The sequence below is a fragment of the Periophthalmus magnuspinnatus genome, chromosome 13 (genome assembly GCF_009829125.3).
Source record: "Periophthalmus magnuspinnatus isolate fPerMag1 chromosome 13, fPerMag1.2.pri, whole genome shotgun sequence".
NCBI lineage: Eukaryota > Metazoa > Chordata > Actinopteri > Gobiiformes > Gobiidae > Periophthalmus > Periophthalmus magnuspinnatus.
Genome location: NC_047138.1, coordinates 26,306,667 through 26,319,128, shown reverse-complemented (window position 1 = coordinate 26,319,128; position 12,462 = coordinate 26,306,667). Strand labels below are relative to the sequence as shown.

General features: G+C 37.2%; 1 protein-coding gene and 1 long non-coding RNA gene across 5 annotated transcripts in view; both read left to right on the top strand.

Annotated features, from left to right (window-relative positions):
- The window catches only part of LOC129456737 (uncharacterized), a 220,596-nt gene that overhangs the window by 66,451 nt on the left and 141,683 nt on the right, over positions 1-12,462 (top strand). The gene's annotated exons all lie outside the window — the stretch shown is intronic.
- fam131ab (family with sequence similarity 131 member Ab) overlaps positions 1-12,462 on the top strand; it is a 29,790-nt gene that overhangs the window by 5,158 nt on the left and 12,170 nt on the right. Inside the window, exon 1 of one of the 4 annotated variants that reach the window (XM_055226039.1) lies at positions 3,034-3,131. The exons of the other annotated variants lie outside the window; for them this stretch is intronic. The gene's annotated coding sequence lies outside the window, so the exon portion shown is untranslated. Of the gene's footprint in view, positions 1-3,033; positions 3,132-12,462 lie in introns of those variants that run through there. 4 annotated transcript variants of the gene reach the window in all.

The window sequence follows — 12,462 nt, the reverse complement described above, 5'->3', positions numbered from 1 at the left end:
GGACCAAAGGGGTCGGTTGTTCCAGGCCCCAGAGTTTTAAGTACCCATAATTGGAAACTTTTCTGATTCATTTATATTAGAGGGGACCCAAGTGAGGCTTCTTGCCCCAGGCCCTCAAATTTCTGTTGACAGGCCTGTACATTGGCCCGGCAGGTTGAAGAGACAGTGGATATGAAAGGTTAAACATGTGCTGTGACAGAGCCCCCTTGTCAGTGGCATTTGCAGTTTGTCTGTTTGGTGATGTGTCCAATGACATGTTGAGGAGGTGACTGGATCTGTTTTTAGTGAGTCTGGACACTTCATTGATTGGATGCAATGTAGACTGTTTGTGGTATTTTAAATTAAAATTTTTTATCTCCATGACAAAAAGTAGGAGATGCTACCAGCCCAATTTATAAATCAGATTTGTGGAGCTGCAAGCCCTCTCACAAGAAGAATGCATGTTTTTGAATTTATTTATTTATTTATTTTTCAGCAATAAAACACAAATTTTAATTGAATAAATGCAACATATATAAGATATTTTTGGGCCAATATTTTTCCCCATAAATATATGATTTGAATTTAGTACTTACATAAATATTGTCTATACATTTTTACAGCTTTGCATAATTTAACTATAATAAGGAAAAATGATCTCAATAGAAATAATTTTTAGACATCCATAACCATGTTTTTACTACTAACCCATAACAGAGCAGTGTAATCTCATTTTGTGACCACCACCATTACACTAAAGTGTTAAAATAAAGCTTTATGAGCCCAAACCAAATTGGTCTAGGCAGGAGAGTTAATCCCGATAGCAGATACGCAAAAAAGTGTGAATATCGGCCAACATATATTGGTGAACTGATATATCCATCTATCTCTAATCCCTATATCATAGTTTGAACACCGCACACACAATGAATTCTAATGAATTGAAACTGATATCTGTAGTACTTTTATGTAAAGCTTTTAAAATATTAAAATATGAAAAATAGTTGTTGTTGCTCACCTCATATGAAGCCAAGAGCACACTTCCTTCACCCACTCGGCTCCCTCCTGAGATGGGCCTCACCTGCTGCATGATGAGGCATGGCTTGCACCGGAGCATGGGCACACTGTAATCAGGTTATCTCACTGGACGCTCCTCACACCAGTGTAATGTAATCTGATGTACAGCTCTCACATTGATATACACTTATCTGTTACCATAAGATAAGGACCACCTTACAAGGCTGTAATTGCACTTCCAAAGCCTGCTTGTACCATATGAATGAGGAAAGACTGGACTAAATATTGCCATAACTTGCAAAGAATCAGAATCAGAAGTTAATAATGACCACACAAGAAGTTGGTGGGATTTGCTTTCGCTACTTCAATGTCACTTATAGAATTAGGATCTTGAAGATGTACACAGTTTTACATTTATAATAAGAAACAAACAAGAAACATATCCTAAGTCTAAACTGGCATGATTAGGACTACACAGAACACCTAGACACCTAGATCAGTGGTTCCCAAAGTATCATTTACAAATTATAACACTGTACTAAATCTATTGTTTTACCGAAAACTGTTTTTTGTTAAATTAGGCCCAATCACACAACAAACTATTCAACAAAACATATAGTAATCCTCATTTAACAAGTTTTTCTGGTTGAAATTAATACCGACATCAATTTCATGCGGCAGTGGGTGCCCCAATTTGGCTTCATGGCTGTTTTGGGGGTCCTGGTCTCCAAGGTTTGGGAATAGATGGCACCATAACAATTGCATTGTAAAGGTATAAATTCATGAATATCTTAGTCAGTATATTGTGAGTATGTTGTACTCCTCTAACACTGGAAGTTGGCAAGTCTTGGTTTACCTTGTTTTTCACCATTTTCAGTTGCCTTTAAAAGAATGTGCAGTGAGATATGGCAACATTACATTTTCTCTAAAGGTCATCATTCACCATCGGCTGCTGTGGGGGTCAGGCATGGGTTGGCATGGCGATACAAACATCTCGAGGTAATAAAAGGATTGAATCAATCCTTTAGAACTCGTGGTTGAGAGATCCTTCTCCTGTCAATCTAATACATTGATCAGACATAACTTTTAAGGCCACATAAGTGTAATTTTATATGACTACTAGGCCTCTTCTTTAAAGGTGCATTTTGTAGAGGGTCTGCCACCTGTTTGTCTCCATGGAAATATTTTTGCTTTATCCAGAATGTTCCACACTACTGCATTTAAATTCTGTCTTCGTGAAGGCAAGTATAGGTTAGTTAGGTTTAATGCAACAACAACATCCCCATGGAGACAACCAGATGACAGACCCTCCACCAGAAAAATTGCATAGTTTACCTTTAAAACCACTGTTCCCTTGTCTCTTTTTCCTGCTTTTAATAATTACATTTGAAGGCTCATTATTATATTGTCCGATCTATGTTATAATGTTGTTTCATTATCAAAAACGGAGTTGTGTTTTGTTTGATTCACACGTTAAACACACACACCCTGCATATTTAGGCTGATGCAGATAGCACTCTGTTCCACCTTCCACCTTCACTAGAAACATTTCGATAATTCCAGCCCTGGAACTGCCAATCACTACTGAACAAAATGTAAAAAGTAGCTGTTAAATGAAAAATACCACTTCATGACATCATAAGGTGGAAAAAGATGGAGATGGAGGCAGACTAATAATTCAGGATTATTCTGACATGTGTGAATGAAACAAAACACCAATCCAGGTATGTTTTTGAGGAGGTAACAGCATTCTAACAGGGCTTAAAGTTCAAAGGAGTCAGTTTTGTGTAATATTGGACCTTTAACTTTAATGCTTTAAAAGTTCACTTGTTGCCTAGTATTTCCCACAATTCCCACGTGTCATTGGCCATAAAGTTATGCCTGATCTGACTGCTGTCTCCACTCATCAGTTCCATCAATGGGCCTTATAAGACCTTGTTGAGTCTGGTATTTCACGGTGGTCTTATTGCCTTGTTGTGGCTCTTTCCCTGACAGTGGCGGGGGACACAGCGTTGAGGGTGGACTGGAGCACGGCGAGCTCTCTGTCTGATCTCACACTTTTGGGGAACACTCGGACCAGCCTGGCTCATAGACTCATTCTTACTGCACCTCTGAGGGTACTGGATTTCAGCAAGGTGCTTTTCCTATATTTGAAAATGTATAGGTGTAGTAAAATAAGTCATTTTTTTAAAGGTCATACATTCAGCAAAATTTACTCTTGTGAGCCTTTAGCTACATTATAATGTCTTACCGCCTCAAAAACATACCTGAAGTTGTGTTTTGTTTCATTTACACATGCTTGAGTAATCCTTTATTATTAGACTGTTTACATCTCCAAAGCTCAAAATGCTCTGTTCCACCTGTTTTCAAATTAACATCTACCTTTTACCATTTGACCGTAGAGATTGGAAATTCCAGGGCTGAAATCACACAAATGATTCTAGTGAAGGTGTATGGAGTTTAAAAAACACGGTGGAGCACTTCCTGTATTACCACATGACATCACAAGGTGGAACACAGTTTTTTCTGTTTGAAGAAAGAACTCATCCTACATATGCAATGTTTGTGTGTTAAACATCTATGAATGAAACAAAACACAACTCCAGGTATGTTTTTGATGAGGAAACAACATTATAACAGATCAGAAAATAGTGTAAAATGGACCCTTTAAGCTTGAAAAATGGCAGTTGAATGTGAAACATGTATAGACCTTATTTATATGCAAACATCTGATAGAAATAGTTGATAATAAAGCGTTGCCACAATATGTACATTTAAAACATTGTACAAGGGAATAGGCTCGATACAGATTTTGATACCACCATAACAAAAATGTATTGTCAACACAAATGAATAGTACTTTTATATTAGCATGTGATCTCATACTAGTTCTGATAAAGTTTTATTTCAGTATCGATACTTGCTCAAATGAGGATATTGTTTTGATGCTAATTTTAGTATCGACAACATTAGTAGTTAAGTAGCGCTGTAGTTGTCGATCTATTAGTTGACTAAAAGAGAGCATGGCAGAAGTTCTCAAAACTATTATGTATCTCTATATATCTGACCCAAACTGCACTCACAAGACTACAACTACACGGGAAATCATGCAAAAACAATTTATATCGACAAAAGTGCTAAGAAACAATGCATTTATATAAAAATAGATTAAACTTGTGAATCATGAGTTTAATCTGCCTTATTTTGATGCCAGTTTTAGCATCAACAGCCTTCGTAGTAAAGCATGTTCAAATGGGTGATTAGCTGCCTGAGTTTTAGCTAACAGATTGGTACTTCAAAGTCAAGATAATAAATTGGATAATTCAAATCCAATGGTTATGAACTCATTTAAGTCAATTAAAGCATAATATGAGAGGTTTTTATCCAAATAAAAATTTGTTAGTGAGATTTGAGAGTTGAGGTTTATTTTGTTTGGGTTTTTTTGTATAGTTTTTGGCTTTCAATTGCAGTTTTGTGCTCTACATAGTTAACCTAGACATTGGCTTACATATACATTTACTGGGGATTCATTACCAACATTATATAACCTCATGAACGAATCCTTCAGTGTAATTTCCCACTCTACAGACCTATACCTTGTTAACCAAACCTAAGCTCATAGAAGCGTGGCCGTTTAATTACTACAAAGGTCCAGAGTTACAAAACCAGTGCTGTGAAGTAAATCCTGTGCATGTTACGGCCCACAGACACCAGATCCCAGTTTTGTGGCTTGTCAACACACAGGAGCTCCTAATCAAAGATGACAGTGTCTAACTGCACTCATTTGCCCCACGAAGCAGAAAATGATTTTACCACCCTTCCTGCTTTAATAATGACCCAATTAATCAAGTCATCAATGTGCATTTCAAAGCTGGCTCACATTCATTTTAGTTTTAAATTAAGCTGAACAACTTGGTGTGTAAATTATTGGAGGTTTGCGTAATCATAGTTTAATGCAATAGAGAAAAGATGAATGTTTTCAAAATGTGTTTCAAAATTATGTGGTGTATTTAGTACATTTTGCTTTTACTAGCGGAGGAAAAAGCAGTAACCCTTCTGTACTTTTCTTAAAATGCATGCAGAACTGATTGGCAGATATCATTAAAGCAGTTTAATGCAGTAAACAGTTGGGTATTTAAATTGAGATTGTTTGCTACCATCAGATTGTTTAAAATTTGATGGTAGCTATTATTCAAATCAGTCTTTAATATGTTTCAGTAGACAGACAGGTAGATGGACAGTAGGGTTGTCAGTAGTATCGAAAACCAGATAATAATCAATACTAACCCACTCACTTCTCCTTCCTGTTGTTGTCCCATATAAACTCTTACAATCTTTATAAAATAATAAGTCCTTGAATGCGAATTTTGGTAGACTAAGACTCCATTGACTGATATTGGCCAGCCATGATTCTGTATAAGCTAGTCAATTCCTCCTCGTAGATCCTTCATTTACGTAAAATTCCATTACATTTAACTTGAGCCAATGCTTTTGCATATCTGACTATAGACGCATAGCAGTACAGAGCAGAAAATAAAGTGTGAATGTTAGCGATGGTGATGAGGGATGACGGAGACTGCCCCCCCCCCTTTCCTTTACCCACCGCTGAAGCACCATCTGGGGCAGAGTGCGAGGTGTTACCAGGAGCCAGCCACTGACGATTAGGATAGCATTAAAAAAAAAGCAGGCTCTCGCTAACCATGGGTGTGTGTATATTATTAAAGCATAAGCACATTGTAAGAGCCGTAATGGCCTTGTCTTAAAGAGCATATTTACTTATTGATGTAATGTGGTCAAATAGGGCAGACTGAAGATTGATATCCCTGTATATTTGATGGTATTGTATAGTTCATTAAAGGTCCCTTATTACACAAAATTAATTCTTATGAGATTTAAGCCATGTTATAATGTTGTTACCTCATCAAAAACATACCTGGAGTTGTGTTTTGTTTCATTGACACATGTTTAAGTAATCCTTTATTATTCATCTGTCTTTATCTCCAAAACTCAAAATGCTCTGGGCAAAGACACTTTAATAACAGTTCCCAGTCCAGGTATAGGCATAGTGTGTGGCTGGTAGCAAGGATGGGCATCTGATGGAAAAAGTGAAATCAACATGCAACTGATTCATTCTAACAAGGACAAAGAGAGAAGAAGAAAAAATAAAAAGTATGTTAATTTACTTAAAGGGATTGTACCTTAAAACAAGAAAAACAGAACTCGTTCATTCTAAACTGCTTGCGTCAGTTCAAACTTATCCCTCACTTATTCACTCACTTATTCTGAGTAGTTGTTTTAACAATACATCTGTACTGGAGCAAAACAAATGTATTTTATTACATGAAAAGCAGCTCCTTTAATATTAAAATGTATCAGTATTTTTACATAATATTTTATCCTAAGTAGATTTCTAGTTTATTTATTTATTTATTTATTTATTTATTTATTTATTTATTTATTTATTTATTTATTTATGAATGTATTTATTTATTGACTTATTTTATATATCAGGGCTGTTAGGCCATAAAAACATTCATGTTATAAGTCTATGGGAATTGTCTATGGAATATGGAAAATTCACTTCATAACTCCAAATTGGCATATGCTCTATCCCTATGGTTTTATCCCTTTGATTTTCAAAAGTGCCAAAAATTGACGTAATTTCCAGTGTGACGAAGGATGGCTCTTTTGTGTTTCCAGATTTAGAAGCAGCCTCCTGAACCTAAACACACAGAACACACGCGACTCTCATTAATTTGCCTTTTGTGAACGAAGCACGGCGCTCGGAGCGTGACATCATCAGTGGAGCTGTGCCATGGCGACCGGTTACCATAGAAATGTTCCTATCGTGGTAAAAAAAGATGAGAGGTTATTGTACAGCAGGGATGGGAATTTTGGTGGATTCCTTGGAATGGGACTGGATAAAGGTTAATAAATGTGGAAAAATTTGTCATTGTAGGATAAGAATTTGATTTTTGTGGTTTATGCTAAGGAGACATATTGTGGTATTTTTCAGGTATTTAGTGTTAAGCTGTAACATACATAGATATTTAGTTTATATGGTGTTTATTGTAAATCGTTGATCTAAAATGGTGTAAAAATACAAACCTGTTCGTTGACTTCCTGTTCAAAACTTTTTTTTTACTGTAGTAAGCAGGAGATTGAATTGTCATGTTTGACCCAGAGTCTGAACTTCTTTCAATAATTGCAAGCAAGTACAGAGCTGTTTCCATAAAGACAAGCAGGTGGCGGACCCTCCACCAAAAAGTTATATAGTTAACGTTTAAAAACTATACATTTATTTTTATTTATCTTATCTCCAAAACAACATCTGAGATATCATCATCATTCTAGTACCCACCACAGACTATGGACTATGCACCATGGACAAAGGGAGTATGTTGTCACCCACAGCATTCAGCTCCAATCAAATGAAGCTCACCGACGCTAGCAGTTACATGGGTAAATTTGAAGCCGAGTTCCGACCGCAAGTAACATGGCAACCAAAGACCCAATCCAGAGACAAGCTGCTGAAGAACAAAACGCTGGTTTAGCAGGGAGCGAGCGCATAGCAAGGCTGTTAATCAAACCTGTTGCTATCGCTAGCAGGAACGATCTTGAGGAAGGCATCTGATTTGTCTGTTATTAATTTTCATATCTTGATTTATGGAATGGCAAAATAAATGCAGCAGAATCATGTAGAGCGGGTCAATACGAACATTTTAAGACCAAAATGATTGAAAGTGAATTTGAGCCACAGTTGATGAAGCCGGAAGCGCACCCATGCTCACTTCTTATTTGCAACACAGCGGCTAGCAAGTTAGCACCGTCCATTTATCTATACAGGCTATGGTTATCACGCCCTCTGTAGCTCATTGGTCATCTCTCATTTACAAACAAAATTGACATTTTTCATACCTCAGATTAACAGAGATTAGAGCTTCATTCATTGAATTTTCCTTTTTTCTTTTTTTTTTTTTCTTCATAAGTTTTGATGTGGCCATACCATGTGTGTTTCTGATTGGCTAATCCACCTGTCAATCACACTAGAGACCAGACTCACATCTTCATAAAGTGTGAAGTATTGAAGAACTGTGTATTCTGGCTCCCAGGTAAACTCCCTTCCATATGTTCATGTACACTTGCCTTGCAGCTACACCAGTCAGTTCCTTCACTGTATTTCCTTCGGTGTTCTCCATGTTTTTCTTGATGTTCTGTCTCTGCCCTTCATTATTCCAGTACAGAGCCACTTCACCATGCATTTTAAAGCCATAGCTGCAGTCTCGTATCAGAGTGCACTAGACCATTTCATACAGTTGTTCAGCCTCCAGCTCTTTGCATGTGTGGGTGAAACCAAGTGTTAGACAGTAATGGTTACAACACGTGTGACCCATTTTGTTTATGTTCAACAAGAGACTAGAGCTATATTTCCTTTGATGTAACTCATGTCTTCTGGCGCTGTTCAGTAGGCCAGTGGGGAAGCGGGTGTTGACCCAGCCCACTGTCCCATACGCAGCAGTGGCCAGCGAGGAGGGAGGAAGAACTGGATTGTAACCTGCATGAATTTTTAAAACAAGGCCAAATGTTGTCTAGGAAAGTGTCTGAACCGTGTCTGTTTTTCAAAAGAGCAATATGGTGCACTGCTGGAAATGTCGTTATAATTATGATGAGAAGAAGCATCACTCAAAAAGGTCCCTATTCCTCTATTCAGTGATGGAACATAACAAACTAAAAGTAAAAATGTTAGATATCTGTACTTTATTTAAGCACATTTTAAAATGGATACTTTTTACTTTTACGTCTCGACATTTGAGTGCAGGTATCTGTACTTTTTACTCTTTTTTTTTTTTTTTTTTTTTTTTTCATTTTTGAACAGGGCTGGAAAGTAAAAGTATTTTTTTATTATTGCTGAAAAGGCTGAGGGGTTGTTTTGTGTGTGTGTTTTTTTTTTTTTTTTTTTTATACGTTCGTAGTTTCAGCAAACAAACATACAGATAAAAACAGCAAGAAAAAAAAAAACATTGATTTGATTGTATCTGTTGAGCAAAAGTCTTTATCAGAATCAATATATTTGAAGCCTTATACTACTGAGCAAAATGTTTTTACTTTTTACTCTTTAAGTACATTTTTAAAGGGGTACTTTAATACTTCTACTTAAGTAGATGTTCTCATGTGATACTTTTTCTTGAGTATTTGCTCTAATGTCTCTATTTTTACTTAAATAAATGGCGCACTATGTAGTATGTAACTTTTATGATGGAGTGATTCTACCTGCTTGTCTCCATGGAAATGTTCTTGCGCCGCCTGACATGTTCCACACTAAGGCATTAAATCTATTTGCCTTGCATTTTTTCAATTACAGATATTTTATTGACACATATTTCTATTTGTGATCTTAATAATCACAATTAGCAATTAAACAAATATTCTTGACATCTCCATGGAAACAAGCTACAAATTACATAAACCGAAAAGTTACAGAGTTCACCTTAAACTCCAAACAGATTACCCCAGCGGCTTTGAAGAATGGGTCAAATACAGGGAAAAAATATTGTTATAGGGATAATAAAGTCTATTATCATTTAGTTTAAAGACCTCAATCCTCAAAGTTGTTTTTTTTTTCATCATGCTATTGAGGACCATTATTCTATCTGAACAAAATACACTTCCAAAGTTATCTGAAAAACTTTTCCTGACTAAAAACCTGCCTACACATTATGTTCTTGTGGGGCATACATTTACAAAAGAGCACTATTGTCCTTTGGGGTGGGGGACTTAGGCTTTAAAACCAACCAGTCTAAAGCCTCCTGGAGGATCTGTCAGGACTGAGCCAGATTATCCTGCTCTGATCTCCGAGTAGCTCCATGGCACCAGAGGATTACACCGGTTGGCTGCTTTACCATCTCCTTTAAATGTAGCGGGCTGTCAGCTAAAGCATATGTGTGCGTTACTGAAGCTGTATGTTGGACCATAAATTTTGACAGGGCAAAGTTGTAAAAAAAACCAAAAAAAAACCCCAAAACATTATGATATCTTTTGTTTGTAGCTCTGGAAGTAGTTAGGCAAAGCAAGAAGTTTCCAAGTTCTTATTGGATTGGTCTAGGTTGGTACTATGATTGCTATTGATGGAACTCATTATCTTAAAGGTGCACTGTGTACCATTTCTGATGGAGACTCTGCCGCCTCCTTATCTCCATGGAGATGTTACTGCTTTGCCTGGAATGTTGTGCATTAATGTTGTGCGGGATTTTGAGTCTGGCTTGGTATGGGTGCTATTTTGTGGTACTCAAGTTTTAAAATGTTTTAAAATTCTATAATTTTTAAGGTGTACAATGTAACTTTTTCTGATGGAGATCTCCATGGAGATGTCACTGCTTTGTCTGGAATATACCACAGCATGGCATTAAATTTATCATTCAGTTACATTTTGATTAATTTATTCTTCCTATTATTATTATTATTATTATTATTATTATTATTATTATTATTATTATTATTATTATTATTATTATTATTATTATTATTATTATTATCATCATCTTCATCATCATCATCATCATCATCAGTAGCAGTAGCAGTAGTAGTAGTATTTCTATTTTTTTTTATTTTGCCAATAAAATACCTTGGTAAAAACAAGCTTTCTTAGTGTGAGCACATTCTTCTCTCCATAGATCTGATCTATAACTTGGCCTGGCTTTTGTTTGTCTCAATGGAAATAAAGGCACTGAAAGAAATTCAATGCTGTATTGTCGAACATTCCAAGCAACGCAATAAAATTTCCAATCTGGTTGTGGACAACTGCAGCAGAAAAGTTCCGCAGTGCCCCATTAACATAACAAACAACAAGTTGCCCTTATTTTACCTGCCTCACCTTACCTCTCTGTGTCTTACCTCACTTAATGACTTTGAAAGCAAAATAAAGCCACACAATCACTTTATTGTACCTCTTCTTTACAAACTGTGGTGTCTGCATGTATTTGTTCACCTGACACCACTATGAAAGCGCGCAGTCAGCCGAGGGTGGTGACCCCGATTAGGTAACATGCCGGTCCCTCCGTGCATGGGACCTTAGCCGTCACCACGGTGATCCCCACGTGAGGAGCAGCTAACACTATAAAAACCCTGTGAACAAAGGACGGTGTCAACACTTGATACGTCCCACTGTGGAGACTACGGAGAGAGAGAGATGAGAGGGAGGGAGTGAGAGAGGGGGAAAGGGGGGAGAGAGGCAGAAAGATCAGAAAGGGAGGGAGATGGAGAGGGGGGGGGTGAGATGGAGAGAGATATGATGAGAGAGAGAAGAAAGGAGTGAGAGAGAGGGAGGGCTGAGAGGGAGAAAGATGAGTGAGAGGGAGGGAAAAAGATGAGGGAGGGAGAGGGAGAGAGGGGGAGTAAAATGAGAGAGAGAGGAAGAAAGATGAGTGAGAGAGAGATGGGGGAGGGAGAGACAGAGAGGGAGAAAGATGAAGGAGAGAGAGGTGACAGAAAAGGAGAGATGAGAGAGAGGGAGGGAAAGAGGGAGGGAAAGAGATAGAGATGAGGGAGAGAGGTGGGGTCTTTGTTTTGCCATATGGTTCTCTCTCACACATATGTAGGGCTGAACAGTATAGCGCAATTGAACCAAAATCACAATTTGAGTTGGCGCTATTGCCAAATCACAAGGGCTGCAATTATAGTTTTTTGTTTTTTTTTCGATATTAGAACATCCTCTGAGAAGAACAAAACATCCCTGTCTTTTTATAGAAGTCTTGTTGTACTTGTAATCAGGCCTCTACAAACATGGCACAAATCATCATCATCATCAATCAAATGTTTATGCGTAGTGTATTTAAAGGGGCATTGTGTAACATTTCTGATGAAGGGTTTGCCCACACACATACATACACACATACACCCCCCCCATCCACACACACACACACACACACACACACACATGCACTTGTCTCCATAGAGATTTTAATGCTTTGCCCAGAATGTTCCACTGTACGGCCTTTAACTCATCAGTCTTCATTAGACAAACAGGCTAAGTTACGGATTAAATGTGAGGAGAGGTGTACCCACTCACTCTCAAAATGACATAAATGTTTCATGGAAATGTGGAAAGCAATAACATCTCCCAAGAAAAGTCATGCAATTGTTTTAATATAATGTAATTTATTCAAAGGTCCCACATTACGCTATTTTCTGATCTATGTTATAATGTCTGTTTTTTTCCTCATCAAAATTATATCTGGAATTGTGTTTTGTTTCATTTGCACATGTTCAACACAACTGTATATTTAGGCTCAGTTTTTCTCTCAAACAAAAAACACTCTGTTCATGTGGTAATACAGAAAGTGCTCCACTGTGTTTTTAACCTTCATACACCTGCACTAGAATCATTTGAACAATTTCAGCCCTGAAATTGCCAATCTCTATTGTACAAGGGGTAAAATGTGGTTGTAAACCTGGAATGTTTTTGTGGAG